Source organism: Canis aureus, chromosome 1, assembly GCF_053574225.1.
Source record: "Canis aureus isolate CA01 chromosome 1, VMU_Caureus_v.1.0, whole genome shotgun sequence".
Taxonomy (NCBI): domain Eukaryota; kingdom Metazoa; phylum Chordata; class Mammalia; order Carnivora; family Canidae; genus Canis; species Canis aureus.
In genome coordinates, this window is record NC_135611.1 from 15,200,265 (window position 1) to 15,218,851 (window position 18,587).

The 18,587-nt window shown below is 41.0% G+C and overlaps 1 long non-coding RNA gene and 1 pseudogene across 1 annotated transcript; both read right to left on the minus strand.

The window, feature by feature from the left end:
• Window positions 1–5,202: 5,202 nt before the first annotated feature.
• Window positions 5,203–16,998, minus strand: LOC144280361 (uncharacterized). The gene is made up of 2 exons (XR_013348790.1): window positions 16,838–16,998; window positions 5,203–5,555 (listed from the first exon to the last, which is right to left on the minus strand). It is a non-coding gene; the product is annotated as an uncharacterized LOC144280361 (long non-coding RNA).
• On the minus strand, window positions 13,358–13,870 carry LOC144324808 (ubiquitin-conjugating enzyme E2 C pseudogene; annotated as a pseudogene).
• Window positions 16,999–18,587: the final 1,589 nt, after the last annotated feature.

An 18,587-nucleotide genomic window follows, 5' to 3' on the forward strand; every position in this document is an offset into this window, starting at 1 on the left:
TGCAAGCTTGCTGAATGGACAGTAATTGCCTAAAGTGTGAACTTCAAGGACGCCTGGGTGGCTCCGCGATTTAGCGCCTGCCTTCCACCCAGGGCGTGATCCTGGAGACCCAGGATCGAATCCCACGTCAGGCTCCCTGCATGGAGCCTGCCTCTCCCTCTACCTGTGTCTCTGCCTCTCTCTCTCTTTCTGTGTCTCTCATGAATAAATAAATAAAACCTTTAAAAAAAAAAAAAAAGGTGTGAACTTCACAGGTAGAGCTCCTCAGTCCCCAGGTCACAGGTAAATAACAAATGTACATCATGATCAGTGATCGATCATGTTACTTCTCTCAAGTCTGTCAGTGATCAGTTGGTCAATGCACATTTGTTATTCAGCTCATCACAGACAGCAATGTGTATAATTGTGTTGCCTCTTTGCCTCCCAGTGATAAAACCACATGACCTCTTACAAAAATGAATAATCAAAAAATAAATATGAAATTATGACAAAGAAACCAAAAGTGATAGCACTATAAGTGAAGTCTGCATCAAACATAAATTGGTTACAGAAGAAGTAGTTCATTGTGGGACTGCTGATGCTGGTATCACTGAGAAACCCTAGATACGCAATCAGGAAAACTTAGGGGAAGTGAATTTATTAACATAAATCAAGAAAATGGTTGTGCCTGAATCAATTGTTGCTTCAATCAACTAATGAGTGGACAAACAAAATGTGGTACATCCATACAACAGCATGTTTTTCAGTAATAAAAAGGACTAAATCACTGACACCTGTTACCACATGGATGACCCTTGAGAACATTGTGCAAAGAAACAAACACAAAAGATCACATTGAAAGATTTTATTTAAGTGATGTGTCCCATCTAGGTGAATCCATAGAGACAGAAGGTGGATTAGTGGTTGCCTGAGGCTGGGAACAGGACAGAAGGATAAAGTGACTGCTAATAGCTATGAGATTTCTTTTTGGAGTGACGAAAATATTCTGAAATTTGACTGTGGTGATGGTTGCAAAACTCTGTGATTATACTAAAAACAATTGAACTGTACATTTTGAACTTAACAGTGTATAAATTCACCGGGATAAAATAGCATTAACCATATTCTGTCATTTGTACCTCAATATTCACATTTCTGGAACCTAGAATACTATTTCTTATTATCTAAATATTGTGTGTAATTTGTTCTCAATAAAGGTCCTATTAGTGAGTTACAATGTATAGAATAAATACTAGTTTTCCTATTTTTTTCCATCTCCCTGTACGTTTGTAACCAATAGTAAGAGCGTTTGTAATGTTCTGACAAAAAAAATTTTAAAGGTCATAAAACAGTCATTTTTCCCATTAAGGTTGCTGAACACACTTTCAGCATGCACATTTTTACAGTCCTGCCCTACCATGCAAAGAGAGGCCTTCCTCTACTTTCCAGACCAGCTTAGCAGAAAATTCTCTAGCAAGTTCAGGGCTAAAGCTTCTTGACCAGTTCTTTTACTTATGGCTGTAGCTTGGCCAAGATGACTTCTACTAGTACTTACAGTCTGTGAAAGTATAATGAAAATTAATACTTCCAATTTGAATCCTTCTAATACGTTTACTCACTAAGGTTAAAGCAATTCCAATCAGTGAAGGAAATACTCAAGCTTAATCATGACTTCGAACTTACCTTTTGATATGGTAGACATAATCCTAAGGTGACATCCAATATTTTTGCACCCTGTTGTAAATGCTGTCTATAATCCCTTTCTTTTGAGTGTGGTCAGGATCTGTGACTCCTATGAAATCCTCGCTCCCTTAGGTTATATTACATAAGGCGCCATCATAGCAGACTGGAAGGGAATCTCCTATTACCTTAGAAGGAGGAAGTTGCCAGATTGTAAGAGGCCACAGGGCCAGGACCTGAAGGCAGCCACCAGGACTGAGAGCAACCCCTGGCTGATAGCAATAAAATGGGAACTCAATCTAATAACTTGAATGAACTTGGAAGAGGACCCCAAGTTCCAGATAAGAATGCAGCCCAGCCAACACCTTGATTTCAGCTTTGTGAGACCCCAAGTAGACCACCCATCTCTGCCATGTCCAGACTTCTGACCTAAAGAAACTGAGACAATAGATGGGTGCTGTTTTAAAATGCTAAGTTTGTGGTAATTTTTTATGCAGCAAAGGAAAAGTTATACAGTTGATGACAGTTGCCAATAAAAAGTGGACTAAATTTTCTTTGCAGAAATCCTGGGAGAGGACCTCTTTCCAGAGTCTCCTCTGGAATGGGGTGGTTTACCAGTAGCTTCTAAATAAAATCAGGTCTTCCAAATGTCAGTGTTTTCCTCTGCTATAATGTACCCCACTATGTGTGCAGGCAACACCTGGCTCTCTCCATGTCCTCCATATCTTTGCCAATACTTGACATGATCAGTCTTTTAAAATTTTAATCATTCTAGGGTTACCTGGGTGGCTCAGTCAGTTAAGCCTCCAACCCTTGGTTTTGGTTCAGGTTATGATCTCATGAGTCATGAGAGTAAGCCTCACATTAGGCCCCATGCTCAGCAAGGATTCTGCTCGAGATTTTCCCCCTCTACCCCTACCACCACTCACTCACTCTCTCTCAAATAAATAAATCTTAAAAAAGAATTTTTTTAACCACTCTAATAGATGTGTAGGGTTATCTCATTGTGGTTTTAATTTGTATTTCTTTAATGACTAATGTGTCAATATGCTAATGTCCATGTATCTTCTTTGGTAAAGTGTCTATTCAAATATTTTGTCCATTAAAAAAATATAGCTCTTTAAAAATATATAGAGATGGGGACACCTGGGTGGCTCGGCAGTTGAGTGTCTGCCTTTCGCTCAGGGCATGATCCCAGGATCCAGGATCAAGTCCTACATCAGGCTCCCTGCATGGAGCCTGCTTCTCCCTCTGCCTGGGTCTCTGCTTCTGTGTGTGTGTGTGTGTGTGTGTGTGTGTGTGTGTGTGTGTGTGTCTCATGAATAATTAAATCTTTAATTACAGATATAGATGTTTTAAAGTCTTTATCTGCTAATTCCATTACCTCTGTCATTTCTAGGTCTTTCGATTAGCTGATTTTCTCCTGGTTATGGATCATATCTTGCTACTTCTTCACATGTCTGGAAATTATTGTATGGTATAAATCATGGATGCTACATAGTTGAGTGTTTAGATTCTGTTGCCTCTTTAATAGTGTTGAATTTTGTTCTGGCTGGTAATGAATTTGCAGATCATCTTAATATGCTCAAGGGCTGTTTTAGAGCCATGTTAGTAGTATAGGTCTAAAATAGTCCCTCTGGGGTCTCTATTGAGTGCCTAGGGCCAGTGACATTTCTCCACTCTGACTGGTCAGAACTTGAATATGTCCCAGATCTATGCGGGCTCCAGAATTTGCTCAACCATCTGTTATGTAGCGTCTTTGATCAGCTTCATGGAGTCTTGCCCTAAAATGAGTAGCCAGATATTTAGCTGAAGCCTCTAGGGGATCCCCCGCAAATATCTGGAACTCCCTCTGCACATCTCTCTTCTCTATGGGCCTTGCCCTGCACTTTCCAACTGTCTTACTAGTCTAAACTTCCAATTTCTATCTCTTCAGCTTTGAAAGACCCACTGTGCTCTGCTTGGCTTCCTTGTGTCACAGTCTAGAAAGTGTCTGCAGAAAGGGTATCATGAGACTCCTCTCTTAGGGATCACAGTCTTGTGCTACCCATTGTCTGACTTCTGAAAGCCTTAATTCCATATATTTTGTCAGTTGTTTGCTGTAGGAGGGCTAGTCCAGTACCAGTTAATCTGCCATAGCCAGAAGAAGAATCCCAAATGTGCTATAATGAGGAATTTCATTTAGAAAGGCAGGTCAGGGAAGGCTTCCCTAAGGAACAGATGATGACTGGGGTGTCAAGCAGCAGAGCAGGGGGTCACCTGGCCTCCTGAAGGGGCCCTCCTTTGCCTCCTAACTGGTTCCTCTGAGATGAAGTGTGAAAAGGTTATTTGGATGAATTTAAAGACATTTTGCCTTGTTTTTAGTTTTCAGCAAAATCATAAAGCTAAAATGTGTCTGTAACTAATTCCTGGCAGGTTCCACTAGCTCTTTACACTCAGGACATGATTTTTTTTTTTTTTTTAAGCTATGTGTTTTGTTAGTCTAGAAAGTAAAAACCTTAATGTGGTTAATGAAATGTCTTGAGGGTATAATCAAGTTTGAAAATGATGTCCATCTCTGGCAAAAAGTGGAACTAAACCCTCCGAATACTAAAGGCATCAGTTATGTAGATTCTCAAGAAGTGAGTTGACTTGGGAGCACCTGGGTGGTGCAGTGTCCAGCTCTTGGTTTCAGTTCCGGTCATGATCTCAAGGTCATGGGATCTAGCTCTGCACTGGGCTCTGCACTCAGTGCAGAGTCTGCTAGAGGTTCTCTCTCTTTCTCCCTCTGTCCCTCCCACTTGTGCGCTCTCTCTCTCTAAAAATGAATAAATCATATATGTATATATATGAAATGAGTTGACTGGGTTCAGATATTCACTATTCCTTCTACAACTGCTACTCTGGGCCAGGTCCTTGATACCTTAGGGCTGTGTGTGTGTGTGTGTATGTGTGTGTGTAATGTGTGTGTTTTCTTCTGTAAACCAGGGAGTTAATTCTAGCTTTTTTCTGGCTTCAAGGCAATGAGGACAAGGCTTTTGTATATGTACCTGGTTTCAGAACAGTCCAGCAGGTACAGATTGAAACCTCTGAAGCAAGCCCCAAGTGTCTCATCTTAAAAACTGCATTAACAGGACACCTGGGTGGCTCAGTGTTTGAGCATCTGCCTTCAGCTCCAGTCATGATCCCGGGTCTTGGGATCAAGTCCTGCATCAGGCTCCCTGTGGGGAGCCTGCTTCTCCCTCTGCCTCTCTCTCTGCCTCTTTCTCTGTGTGTCTCATGGATAAATAAATAAAATCTTTTAAAAATATTTTTTAACTGCAATTATGTTAATGTTATTATGAGGACAAGTGATAAAAAAGCAAGTGCTTAGCCTGGGGCCTGGCACAAGATGGAAGTCTATGATAGGCCACAAAAAAAGGAAAGTTCTAGAGTAATGAGTGATAAGTAAACACTCTATGGCTTGTGTGTACCAAGTTGGCAAGGTCTACAAGTTCAGGCTCATAGCCATATGTAGCCCTAGTGAATGTAAGGTTTAAATAAGAAAGGCATAATTCCAAGCACTTAAAAAGTGAAGGAGGCAATGATTTTTACATGTGTATGGATCAGATGGAATTGTTCCAAAGAACATGTGCACGAGCGATTCCCTTAGGGCTGGCAAACACAGCCAACAGCTGTTTCTATTCTTATCTTCAGCTTGCTCTGTCCTTCTGCCCACCAGAAGCTGGAGGTCCTCCTGGGGGCCTTAGTTAAGGTTCCTTTCCCAGGGGAAGCAGGAGTCCACTCGGCTTTGTTTGCATGTTCTCAGAGATTCCTCTGTTCTTGACTTCATGTCCTAATGCCCATTTATTTCTACAGTTCAGAGTTGGTCCCTTGAGTTTTCAGCTATTGTTGAAGCTTCTGACTGCTCTTCTCTCCTGGGGGAAAAGGAATCAATAAGGGAAAACAGGTAAACTCTTGTTAAATGTTGTTTAACATTGTTGTTTGCTGACCCAGTATCAATTATCTTTCCCTTTTTTTAACTAACTGAACTTCAGTTTTGTTTAGGGTGGCCCAATAAAACATTGACTTCAGTCTTTGTGGTTAGGTGAAATAGTCTGGCCAATGAGATGAAGGAGCATCTGGTGAAGCTTTGGGAAATGCTCTTTATAAAGGGGTTGACTCAAGAGGCCACGCCTTTTGCACTTTTCCTTTCACCTTTCCTGGAACGCAGAAGCACTGCCTGGAGGTGGAGGACACTTCTTACCAATGTGGTGCTGAAGGCCATGCTCAGCCTGAAAGTAAAGCAGCAGACAGCTGGAAATAGAGCAGGTTACTGGTAGCACCATGGAGATGCTAGACCCACCCCTGGACTCCTTCCTATATAAAAAACAGTAAAACCCTTGCTTTATTTAAGCCACTGTTGAGTTGGTTTTTCCATTATTTTCAGTATGCAAGCCTAAGTGATTCTCCTTAAAGTGTGAAATTGAGAGAAATATTTGGTTCTATACGTGGGAGAACTGATAAACTCTTTGGTATAGATAAGCAAAGGCTTGTCAGTCATTACTCAGGGTTGCCTAAGGGGGTCCTCCAGGAAATGGGGACTTGAATTTGGCAGAAAAGCAAAATGTTAATACATAAAATCATTTGAGGGGTGCCTGGCTGGCTCAGTTGAAAGAGCATGCAAACTCTTGATCTTGGGATTATGAGTTCAAACCCCACATTGGTGTAGAGCTTACTTAAAAAATAAATTAAAATTTAATTTAAAAAAAGAAAATCATTTGAGGTAAAGGTGGCTTCTGGCACCTTGAAGTGAGACTCTAATTGCTGAGAAATAAAGTTTCTTTATTATTTTAGCACTTAAGAAAGCTGCAATCAGCGTGTATGGCATATTATAAGAAACATAAAAAATCTGCCAACTTAGGAAACATAGAATTTTCATACAGTGTATTAAGTACACTTTAATTTAAAAATGGATCCCTGGGTGGCTCAGCGGTTTGGCGCCTGCCTTCAGCCCAGGGCTTGATCCTGGAGTCCCGGGATTGAGTGCCACATCGGGCTCCCTGCATGGAGCCTGCTTCTCCCTCTGCCTGTGTCTCTGCCTCTCTTTCTGTGTCTCTCATGAATAAATAAATAAAATCTTTTTTAAAAATGGATTTATTTCATGTTTATTCTTGTGGGACTTCTAATTATGCATGACAGGTTCAACATGTTTATTATCTTCATTCCTTCTTGAACCTCACTTTAAAGAAAGAAAGAAGGTATAAACCTACAAAAACAAAGAGAACAGAAGAGGTGAGAAAAGCAGGCAAGAGAAGTTGAGATATTTTTACGGAAGATGGAGAGGGGAAATTAGCAGAGGAGAAAACCATACAAATTTAGTCCTCTGCTAATTGTGAAGCTTAATAGTGAAATATTATAGGCTTCCTGCCTTTGATTGGGAAAAAGACAACAAAGCCTCATACAGACTTCTCCTCTTCGACATTGTACTGTAGGAACAACAAAATTTAATACCATTTACAATAACAACTCGAAATATCAGATGCCTGGAAACAAACCTGTTAGAAGTTTTTAAAAAATTGTTTTATAAAAGCTATATAATATCATTAGAAGAGACTAAGAAAATCAAAATAAATGGAAGAATTTACTGAGTTTGTGGATTGGAAGAGAGATTAAACAGACAATATCATAAACTTATAATTCTTCCCAAATTAATTTATAGGTTCAGTGCAATTCCAATCAAAATCCCAGCAGGTCATGTTGGGGGAAATTGGCAAGTAGATTCTAAAATTTATATGGAAATGCAAAGGGTCAACAGTAGTGAAGAAATTGGCAAATTTATTCTAAAACTACAATTGCCATGATGTTGGTACAAGATGAGCCAATAGAGCAATAGAAAAGAATAGAACATTCAGGAATAAACTCACAGATGTAAGGATCCTTTATGAGAAAGAGTGACGCTGCAAGGGCAGTGAGAGAAAGGCAGTTTTTCAGTATAAATGGTGTCATGTCAATTGGATGTCCAGATCGGAATAAAATGTATCTTGACTTCTTAATATTTAAAAAGTCAGTTCCAAGTAAATTGTAGAGAAAGTAAAATCACAATGCTTCTAGAAGATAATATAGGCACAAAATTCACTAATTACATGGGAAAATGTTGATGTTTGGGATTTATATTGAAATTAAGAACTATTCATAAAAAGACTCCATTATGTTAGTCAAAAGGGAAACTAAAGAATAAGAAAAGACACTTGCAATACATGTGATTGGCAAAGAGCTTATACCTAGCGTATAGTTTCTTCAAGTCCACAAGGAAAAGGGCACAAGCTAGTCAACAAAAGACTTGCCAATATTAAATAACTTTTTCAAACAGGGAACAGCACACAAGAGTCCCCTTTTATCTGCAGTCTTGCTTTCAGGTGGTCTCAGTTACTGAAACAACCACAGCCAGTAGTAGAGGATCCTCCTCCGACTCAGCATCAGAACCAGGATAGGCTGACCCCATGTCACACGCTACCATCAGCCTCTATGTCATATGCTTCCTCATCTTCCTCACTTCATCTCACCTGGTCTCCATTTTACTTATTTTTATTTTTTACTTTTTTTTTTTTTTTCAGAGAGAGGGAGGGAGGGGTAGGGTTGGAGGGATAGAGGGAGGGAGAGAGAGAATCCCAAGCAGAGTCCTTGCCCAGCCCAGTAGGTAACCAGACACAGGGCTTCATCTAGTGCCCCTGAGATCATGACCTGAGCCGAAATCAAGAGTTTGACACTCAACCAACTGAACCACCCAAGCACCATTTTATCATTTCACATCATCAAAAGAAGAAAGGGGAATATGGTACAGCTGACCCTTCAACAACCCGGGGATCAGAGGTGCCAAACCCACAAAGTCAGAAATCCACCTGTAACTTTGACCTCCCAGATTTCATGACTAATAGACTGATGTTGACCAGAAGCCTGATGGAGAACACAAATAGTCGATTAACACATATTTTGTATATGTATTATATATTGTATATGTATAATAAAGGAAGCTAGAGAAAAGAAAATGTTAAGAAATAAGAGAAAATACTGTACTGTATTTGTAAAAAAAAAATCCATGTATAAGTTTGACCCTATAAGTTCAAACCTGTGTTTTTCAAGGGTCAACTGTACAAAAAGATATTTTGAGAGAGAGACCATATTCACATAACTATATTATAGTATATTGTTATAATTGTTTTATTTTATTATTAGTTATTGTTAATCCCTTACAGTGCCTAACTTATAAATTAGACTTTAGCCTAGGTATGTATGTATAAGGAAAAAATGTGGTATATATAGGGTTCGGTACTGTCCATGGTTTCAGGCATCCTGGGGTGTTGGAAGCTATCCCTTATGGATACGGGGTGACTTGGGTAGCAGTGTTTAAAAGCAGAGACTCAGGCTAAGGTCATCTGAGTTCAAATCCTCACTGTGCCTTTTATTAGCCTGTCGCCTTGATGTAAGTTTCATAACTTCATGTGCCTCAGTGTCCTACTAATAATAGTGCCTATATCTTTAGGTTGTTGTGAGGCTTAAATCAGCTAATAGAAGCAGAGCTCTGAGAACAGTTACTGGCCCTCTGTGTTAACTACACCAATGCTTATCACAGTTTTCAGGGATTAAACCTTTGTCTTAATCCAAAACTCATCTCTTGCCTATAACACTATATGGCCTTCAGGAAATATTTGCTGTTCAACTTCCAATTCACTAAAACCTGGAATGATAGGCTGTTTAGCCATAACTCTCATCAACTTTTGAATAGTTATATTATTGGATCAGCACTTTATTATAAAAGTACTCACTCATGAAGCAGTATTGCAGTAGTAGGAAGATGATGAAGGTAAGAATAACTTTTATTTAATACTTACTGCATGCCAGGCATGAGTCTAAGCACTTAACACACGATTTCCCCTTTAGTCACCGCATGAGGTCTTCAAAGTGGATACTACATTTTAAAGATTTTATTTTATTTTTTAAGTAATCTCTACACTCAACATTGGGCTCAAACTCTCAACCTTGAGATCCAGAGTCGCATGTTCTACCTACCAAGCCTGCCAGACACCCTTAATATAGATACTATGATTATCCTTATTTCACATGACAGGAAACTGAGGCACACAAGATTTAAGAAACTTAAAAGTTGCAAAGCTGCTTAGCAGCAAGTAGATCAGTACTTAACTCTGTTGATCTCAGAATCTGCTATGACCTTTCCATAAGAGTAGTCAGATATTATACAAGTCATTTAAAAAAAAATATTTACATAATGAAGTGTAACACTGTTCTTTAGTATTCTCAGGGATGCAAAGAATATTCATAAAATATAATTGAAACTATGTTAATAAGCAATTCATATTATATGTATGTAAATAAACTAAAATAATGTATTACGTATGAGTAGAAAAACACAAGCAATACACTGAAACAAAAAAAACAAACAAAAATACACTGAAACAATAATAGCAGTTATTTAGTGGGATTTGAGCTGGCTTTTTCTTTTATAAACTATTTTAGGGCAGCCCGGGAGGCTCAGCGATTTAGCGCCACCATCAGCCCAGGGCATGATCCTGGAGACCTGGGATCAAGTCCTGCGTCAGGCTCCCTGCATGGAGCCTGCTTCTCCCTCTGCCTGTGTCTCTACCTCTCTCTCTCTCTCTCTCTCTTTCTCTCTCTCTCTCTCTCTGGGTCTCTCATGAATAAATAAATAAAATCTTTTTAAAAATTCAAAAAATAAATTATTTTATATTTTTCAATTTTCCTACAATAATTTTACTGCAATGGGACTGTTAAAGTAAAAAATATTACAGAAAATTTATATTACCACAATTTCCAAATTCTGATTGAAAACTAATAAATGGAAGTGTCTTCAATCTTGCTGGGTCTTTGTGACCCACTCAGTGGCTCAGCTGTCTTTCAAAGCCAAATTTTGGGGTGAAAATTCTGTTTCTGGAAGTCAAGGTTATTTTCACATTTAACCTCATCTTGGGACAGACCACCTAGATCTGATCTTCCATCTTCTGGGATGGAAATAGCAAAGCCACTTCTTTTTGTTGCCCTTGAGAATGGAAAAGGTCAATGTGGGAAGGATTATAGAGGGCCAGGGAAGGCACTTCCTTTGGGCAGCAAGTGAGGATGTCAGAGAGGCAGGCACTTGAAAATCAATTGCATTGTTCACTCTGTGGGCAAAAGACTTTCTGCATGAACTTGAGATTGATAACTGATGGCAGGAGACAAGCGGGGAGTTGGGGTGTGCAGTCAGTTCTAGCAAGAAGGTAAGCTTTGGAGAAATGTCTTGAGATGGGAGCATGATGTGAGGGAGCTAGGTTTCTGAGGGAAGGGGAGAAGTGTGGGTAGCCTCTAGGATAGCATGATTATCATCCAGGGTGCTCCCTGGAAGGACCCGGAAGTGTTTGGTAGATTCCCAGTCCTACCCCTGAGAAACTCAGCCTAGGCCAGAGTCTGGCAGGGAAGAGGTGAAGACACTGTTTTAGCTGCAGAATGTCAAACAAATTCAGCTGCAACCAGTATGGAGTTGACAGTACCAGAATGAAGACAGTTGCAACAAGGTCGTGATGTGAGCTGTGGGTATGGACAGAGCAGGGAATCTTGAGTCTCCACCCACGATGTTCCCTTTCCTTGGCTTGTGATGCTGGTGGTGAGATGACCCTGCTGCAAACAAAGTGAGGTCACAGCCATCCGTCCACCACTTGGTTCTCCCCATCTTTAGCACCTGATGTTACCACAATCCAGGGCAAGATTCGCACTGTCTTCCTCTTCTTCCTCTCTCCTCCCTCTCTGGGCTCTGATCCTTCTGAGTCTTTGCTTATTCTTCTCTGAGTCTGTCTCATTATTGATGTTAACCATATTTTGCATTTTCTTGGAACCACCCTGACTTTGAAAAACGACAGGGTAGGGGTTGGGCAGATGGAGAAATGTGAAGGAAAAATTGCCTGAATTGGGCAAAAAAGCTAGGACTTGATGAAATGTGTGAGTTAAAATGACCTGGAAGTTCTTCTGTCAGATGAGTAGCTGGTGGCACCATATTGTCATCAGTGGCTTGGCTTTTTTCTGTTCTCAACTGAATAAGGAGCATCTAGGGTTCACCCATAGTTGCAGGGGCTGGTCTATAGGCACAGATGCTGGTGGTTGGCAAGAGTTTTGTTCTTTAGCAGAGAAGTTCTCTACAGAACTTTACAGGCAGATGAATGAATTTCTTACCTATATAGACACACAGTGAAATTTCTCAATATTATGGGTGGTAGTGTTTTAGGAAATAGATGGCAAACTAAGGTTTATGTGTTTTGATTTGGAACATGGGTATTTTCCCCCTTTTAGATTTAGGCCTTCATTTCTAAAATGGGTGATGTACCAAATAAAGATTGGCAGGTGCTGGGCTTTGGCATCCTGCCACTGTGTGCTATTTAATTGATTGAGCAACTTGTTCACAGGAATGCCAGAAGGTCTCCTTTGGCCAAACTACTGAGACTACAGGGAATTTACTGCACTATACTGTCTACTTGTGTGTGTGTTTGAAAGTTTCCAGGTTAGAAAGTTCAAATTTTCCCTTTGTGTCCAGTGGTACTGGAATGTTGGAATGGCTACAAGCCCTTTGGAGATGGGGCTTAGAGGAAGTTGAGTTGGAAACACCTTTGGTTTGGGTGTAGTGGGATATATTTGTGTTCTTTTGTATTTGTGTGTGTGTGTGTGTGTGTGTGTGTGTGTGTGTAGTAGAGTTGTCTCTATCCCTCTGGGGCAAGGATGGCTTTGAAAAATCCTCCTACTGCCTAGTGTGCTGACTTAACTGGCATCAAGACCCAAAAGTGTTGCTCAGAAATCAGATCATGATATTAATGAGTCTGTCTCATGGCACACAGCACCAGAGGGGTACGAGAGTGAAAGGGAAACAAAGTTTGAAAGGCAGCCTGGAAAATCCTTCTTATCATCAGATGTGTAAAATAACACATTCTTTTTGTAAAATTCAATCCTTTGATATCTTATCAAAAGTGAAAGTTTTCTCCTAATCAGGAATACAAGAGAATGCAATTATATATGTACTGCATATTTTAAAACTTTTAAAAATAAGGATTGGGGGCAGCCCTGGTGGCTCAGCGGTTTAGTGTACCTTCGGGCCAGGGCGTGATCCTGGAGTCCCAGGATCGAGTCCCACGTCGGGCTCCTGGCATGGAGCCTGCTTCTCCCTCTGCCTGTGTCCCCGCCTCTCTCTCTCTCTCTCTCTCTGTCTCTCTGTGTGTGTGTCTCATGAATAAATAAATAAAATCTTTTTTTAAAAAAAGGATTGTTCAAAATCAAATTTAGAAGGTTTTTTTGGTAAAACAAAACAAAACAAAAAAAACCCAATGTATTTAATATATTCATCACAAGGGCTCAACCAGAGACTTAATTTAAAAAACAGAAATAAAGGGGATCCCTGGGTGGCTCAGCGGTTTAGTGCCTGCCTTCGGCTCAGGGCATGATCCTGGGTCCTGGGATCGAGTCCTGCATCGGGCTCCCCGCAGGGAGCCTGCTTCTCCCTCTGCCTGTGTCTCTGCCTCTCTCTCTGTGTTTCTCACGAATAAATAAAATCTTAAAAAAAAAAAAACAGAAACAAAACAAAAATGACACTACAGCATAAGATACAGAGTCCTAGACAGAAATGAAGGAAAGGATAGACCATCTAAGGAGAAAATAAAAAGACAACATAAGGAGAGAGGCTGTTCAGTCAGGGTTCTTGTCTGACCTGCTTTAAGTAGATTTCTTGCAGACACTTCTTAGAGGCTATAGGGGTTCCTTCAGAGCTTGGCAGCATGTGTGTGCAAAGGGCTATCAGGTGTTGGGTTCTCCTAGCAGGCTCTGGATGGACAGCAGGATGGTCCTTCAGGATGTCCAGGCAGATGTTACCCTGGGTGCCCACGCTGGGGTGCTAGCAGGGCACGAGGAACTTCACTGTGGGCGCGTTGTAAGGGTAGCCATCGGGGAACTCCAGGGAGAGCTTATTATAGCTCAGGTCTTCACGTACTATGCCAGCTGCTCCCTGGATGGTCCCCATCGATTTGAAAAGGTGGTCTGATTTAGGGAAGGCAGAAATTCTTTTGTGGCCAGACTTCATAAAGGTCATCAACCCCTGCCATAGCCTCTTGCCCATGGGGCCCCAGGCAGCAACCCCGCTGGGCTTAGCACCTTTGTGGGTGGCAGCCACGCTGGCAGCAGCTGGGTCATGGTTCTGGGAGGCCATCCAGGTGGCGTGGGCAGAGAGACAGCAACTCAGAGAGCTTGGCTGCAACCCAAATTTAGAAGATTCTTGTGTTTGTGGAGCTCAGACTGCTAACAGGATTACAAAACAGCAAGGAAGCCTGTTTGTGAATATACCAATTTTATGCATTTTATGCATGTAAGCTAAAAATAATTTAAAAACTGAGATCAGTCATGCTAGAAGGAAGAATGACTATTTTTCTATTTTCTCTGTGGAACTTATTGTATAAAATAATAGTAACAAGAAGAGCTGATCAAAAAGCATGCAGCCAAAAAATGTAAGAATAAAAGTATTATAGAGGTGTATCAACATTGAAATAATTTAAAATATGATCTATTGTATTTGCCAGCTTTTAAAAATTGTGATTTGATGTCATCTATTTTTCCATTTCATTTTTAATTTTTTAAAGATTTCATTTATTTATTCATGAGAGACAAAGAGAGAGGCAGAGACACAGGCAGAGAGAGAAGCAGGCTCCATGCAGGGAGCCCAATAAGGGACTTGATCCCAGGACCCCAGGATCATGACCTGAGCCAAAGACAGACACTCAACCACTGAGCCACCCAGGAGTCCCTCTTTTTCCATTTTAAATGTATATTTATTTTTATATTTCATTTTAATTTTTATTTCTACTATTCTTCATTTTTAAGACACACACACCCCAATTATATAAACTTCCGGTGCTACAGTAGCCACTCCTGCTTAGTTTTCTTCACTGATTCCTCCTTTTCTCTCTCTCTTTCCTCTTTCTAAATGTTGGAAAGCGCCAGGACTCAGTTCTTAAACTCTTCCCTATCTGGATTCACTCCCCAGGCATACAGGCAGTCAGGGGCTAACCAGAGAAGCACAACCATAATGAAATTGGGATTTATTGTTGGAATAAGACCTTACACAATTGGGAGGAAGGTCTGAAAGGAGGCAGAAGAGATTGGAGCAGAGTTCCTAACTAGGAAGCCCTGGGGTCGGAGGACAGAGTTGGGGCTTCCAAAGGCACATCTACCTGCTACTGTGGGACTATAGTAGAGAGATGGAGAAGTCTATATTATTATTATTATTATTCTGAGTCTGGTGGTGGGCTTGGGGCTGCTATTGGCCAAGAGGGCCAAGAGTTGGGAAGAGGAGTTGGATGCAGAGTGGGAGAGAAGAGCATGAGCTGGATTCCACCAGTGCCTCCGTGTCTGTCTCTGTCAGCATCTTTAGAGAGTAGATGGCTCTCTGTCTACACCCTTCAGAGAGTAATGATGACTGCTTTGCCTCAACCTCCCAATTTCATGCACATATATTTTTGGTCCGTGCTAACCTGGAACCACACAAGGAAAAAGATTTTGGGATATACTTTAGTTTAGCCAAGTGAACACAGTTGAAAAGCACATGCTAAGTAATCTCACTTTGTCTCATGGCTTTAATTCCACCCATATTCTGATGATTCACAAATTTATAATCCCTGTCTGGCCTTCTCTGGAATACAGATTTATATCTAATTCCCTCCTTAAGTCACTACTTGGATATTTCATAGAATTTTCAAACTTAACATATTTAAAAAGTGAGCTTCTACTCTTCTCCCTGAGCCCATTCTATTTTTTTTTAAGATTTTATTTATCTATTCATGAGAGACACAGAGAAAGAGAGAGAGGCAGAGACACAGGCAGAGAGAGAAGCAGCCTCCATGCAGGGAGCCCGACGTGGGACCCGATCCAGGGACCCCAGAATCTTGCCCCAGGCCAAAGGCAGGCGCCTAACCGCTGAGCCACCCAGGGATCCCCCCTGAGCCCATTCTTTCCAGAATCTTCCTCTGAGGTGTAGATTTCTGGCTAAAAATCTCAGGATTGCCCTTTACTCCTCTCTCTCTCCTACCCAACAAGTAATTGATCAGAAAACCCCATTGGCTGTTCTTCAAGAAATATCCATGACTTACTCCTTCTATTATAGGCTGGAAAATTGCCCCCACCCCCCCCAAGAGATTCATACCCTAATCCCTAGAATCTCTGAATATTACCTGAAATGGCTTTTAAAAAGGCAAGGGAGGGTGTGGTGGATATTGATTAAGGACCTTGAGATGGGGAGATCATCTGGATTATCCAGGTGAGACCTAAAACAATCACGTGTATCCTTAAGGAGGAGGCAGAGGGAGATTTGGGAAAGATTTCTCAAAGGAGAAGGGGATGTGTGAAAATAGAGCAAAGAGAGACTAGAAGATGCCATCCTTGAAGATTAGAATGATATGGTCACAAATCAAGAAATGCCAGCAACTACCAGAAGCTCCAGCAAGAAGTGGAGTCTAGAGAATGCACAGCCTTGCTAACACCTAGATTTGGGTTCAGTGATACAGATTTTGGACTTCTGGACTATAGAACTGAGAGAAAATAAATTTCTGTTGGTTTAATGTCAAGTTTGTGAGCATTTGTTACAGTACTCGCCAAAACTAATACAATTCTTTACCAATTCCTCTCTGGCAACTGTTGCAGAGTGCCACCATCTCTTGTCTGGATTATTCCACTAGCCTCCTGCCTCACTGACCTCTCTGCTTCATCATGGGTAATGGGGCTTCATCATGGCCCCATTCACTATGATCTGGTCTCAGCACAGCAGCTAAAGTGTTTCTTTTAAAATGTAATTTAGGGGGTGCCTGAGTAGTTCAGTCTGTTGAGTGTCCAACTCTTGGTTTCAGCTCAGGTTGTGAACTTGGGGTCATGGGATTGAACTCCGAGTCAGGCTCAGTACAGAGTCTGCTTGAGATTCTCTCTCTCTCTCTCCCCCACCTGCCTTTACCCTCCCCCTACTCACCTACTCTCTCTAAAATAAAATCTTTTTTAAAAGATGTTTAAAAAAATGTGATTCAGATCACGTTACTCATTTTTCAAAACCCTTCAGTTGTTTCCCTTCTCTTACAGAGTACAATATGCAATTCTTATCATCAGCTTACAGAGCTCTAAGTTGGCCCCTTTTTACCTGGCTGACTTTATCTCCTACATTCCACTGCAGTAATATTAGCTTCCTTGATGTTCCTTGAGCATACGAGGTGTGTCCCTGCCTCCCGAGGTGTGTAAGAAGGCTTACTTCTTCACCTGATAGATCAGACCTTCTCTGACTACTCTTTTAAAAACACCAGCCTTCCAACCTCACTCACTCATATGTCATAATGCTCTTCCCTCCTCACTTCCTCCACAGCCATATTACATTCTGACATATGTATTCTTGCTTAGTGATTTAATTCTCCACCCCCCCCCCCATTAGAATGAAAGCTCTGTGAGGGCAGGGATATTGGTCAGGGTTTTTTTTTGTTTTCCACCGCTGTATCCCCAGTGCCTAGGTCCATGGCACATAATGGATGCCGAATGGTATTTGTTGAAGGAATAAGTTATCCAAGAATTCTTAGTTAGTTTTTAAAATTAATTTATTTACTTAAGAGAGAAGGAGAGAGAGAGCCAAGGCGGGGGGGCGTACAGAGAGAGAGGGAGAAGCTGACTCCCCACTGAGTAGGGAGCCCAATGTGGAACTCTCTCCCAGGACTCTGAGATCATGACCTGAGCGGAAGGCAGATATATTTTTTAAGATTTTATTTATTTATTCATGAGAGACACATACACAGGAGAGAAAGAGAGAGCGAGGCAGAGACACAGGCAGAGAGAGAAGCAGGCTCCATGCAGGGAGCCTGATGTGGGACTCGATCCTGGGTCTCCAGGATCAGGTCCTGGGCTGAAGACAGCGCTAGACTGCTGAGCCACCCAGGCTGCCCAGAAGGCAGATTCTTAACCGACTGAGCCACCCAAGTACCCCACTAAGTTAGTTTTATATTATAAACATTTTACTCCGTTGAAAGGTCTTACACTGAGTCGTAATCAGCAATCACCCAACTCATTCCTTGGTTTCATTATTATTCTCTAGAGATAGTAATGCTTCTGTTTTCCCAAATATCACTCTGGTCAGCAATTGAATCATGTGTTGGATTCAGTTGTAATGTAAGTAATGGGACTATCATGCATCCCAGAAATGAAGGCCTTCTCTCCATTTCTGTTTTCCCCATTTCCCTACTTTAAACGAGGAGGGGCTCAAGTGGGAATTTAGTGTTCCTTGAAAGGGTTTTCCTGATCCAGTAGTTTTTGATCCCGGCTGTGGGTTTAATAACCACCATTCCTCTCATCCATCCGCCTCTTCTAATTCTTCCTCCCCCAGTCACTTCCTGTCTCAGCAACCCTTTCAAAATTAAACTCCAATTCTAAAACAAATGAAGCAAAGGCAGGAAAGGGGGGATGAATCACAGCATATGGGAACAGTTTTGTTTGAAAGCATGATCAGCATTCTTTGCAAACAAGCTGTGACCATATGTGGCAGGGTGGGCGTAGGAGTTATAAAATACAAGTGATAAACTGTGGTAAGTGTCTGAGTTATAAAAAGAAAGCTCATTAATGATCGGTTTAATAGTAAGAAGTGATACCTTGAAAGAAGTCTCTCTCTAAGGAGATAGTGCCTTTTTATAAATCAAAAGATTGCAAAGAGGTAGCCTGTAGTGAGTTAAAATTCTTGCCATGTATTAGCAGAGAAACTCTGGACAACTAGTTAGGACTTGTTTCTTGGCTAAAACCAAGGTCACTTGAATTCAAATTTATTGGTATACCAACAAAAGTTATTTTTATTTTTATTTTTTATTTTTTTTTCAGAAGTTATTTTTAGAACCAGATCTATTGCCCCTAGGTGCTCA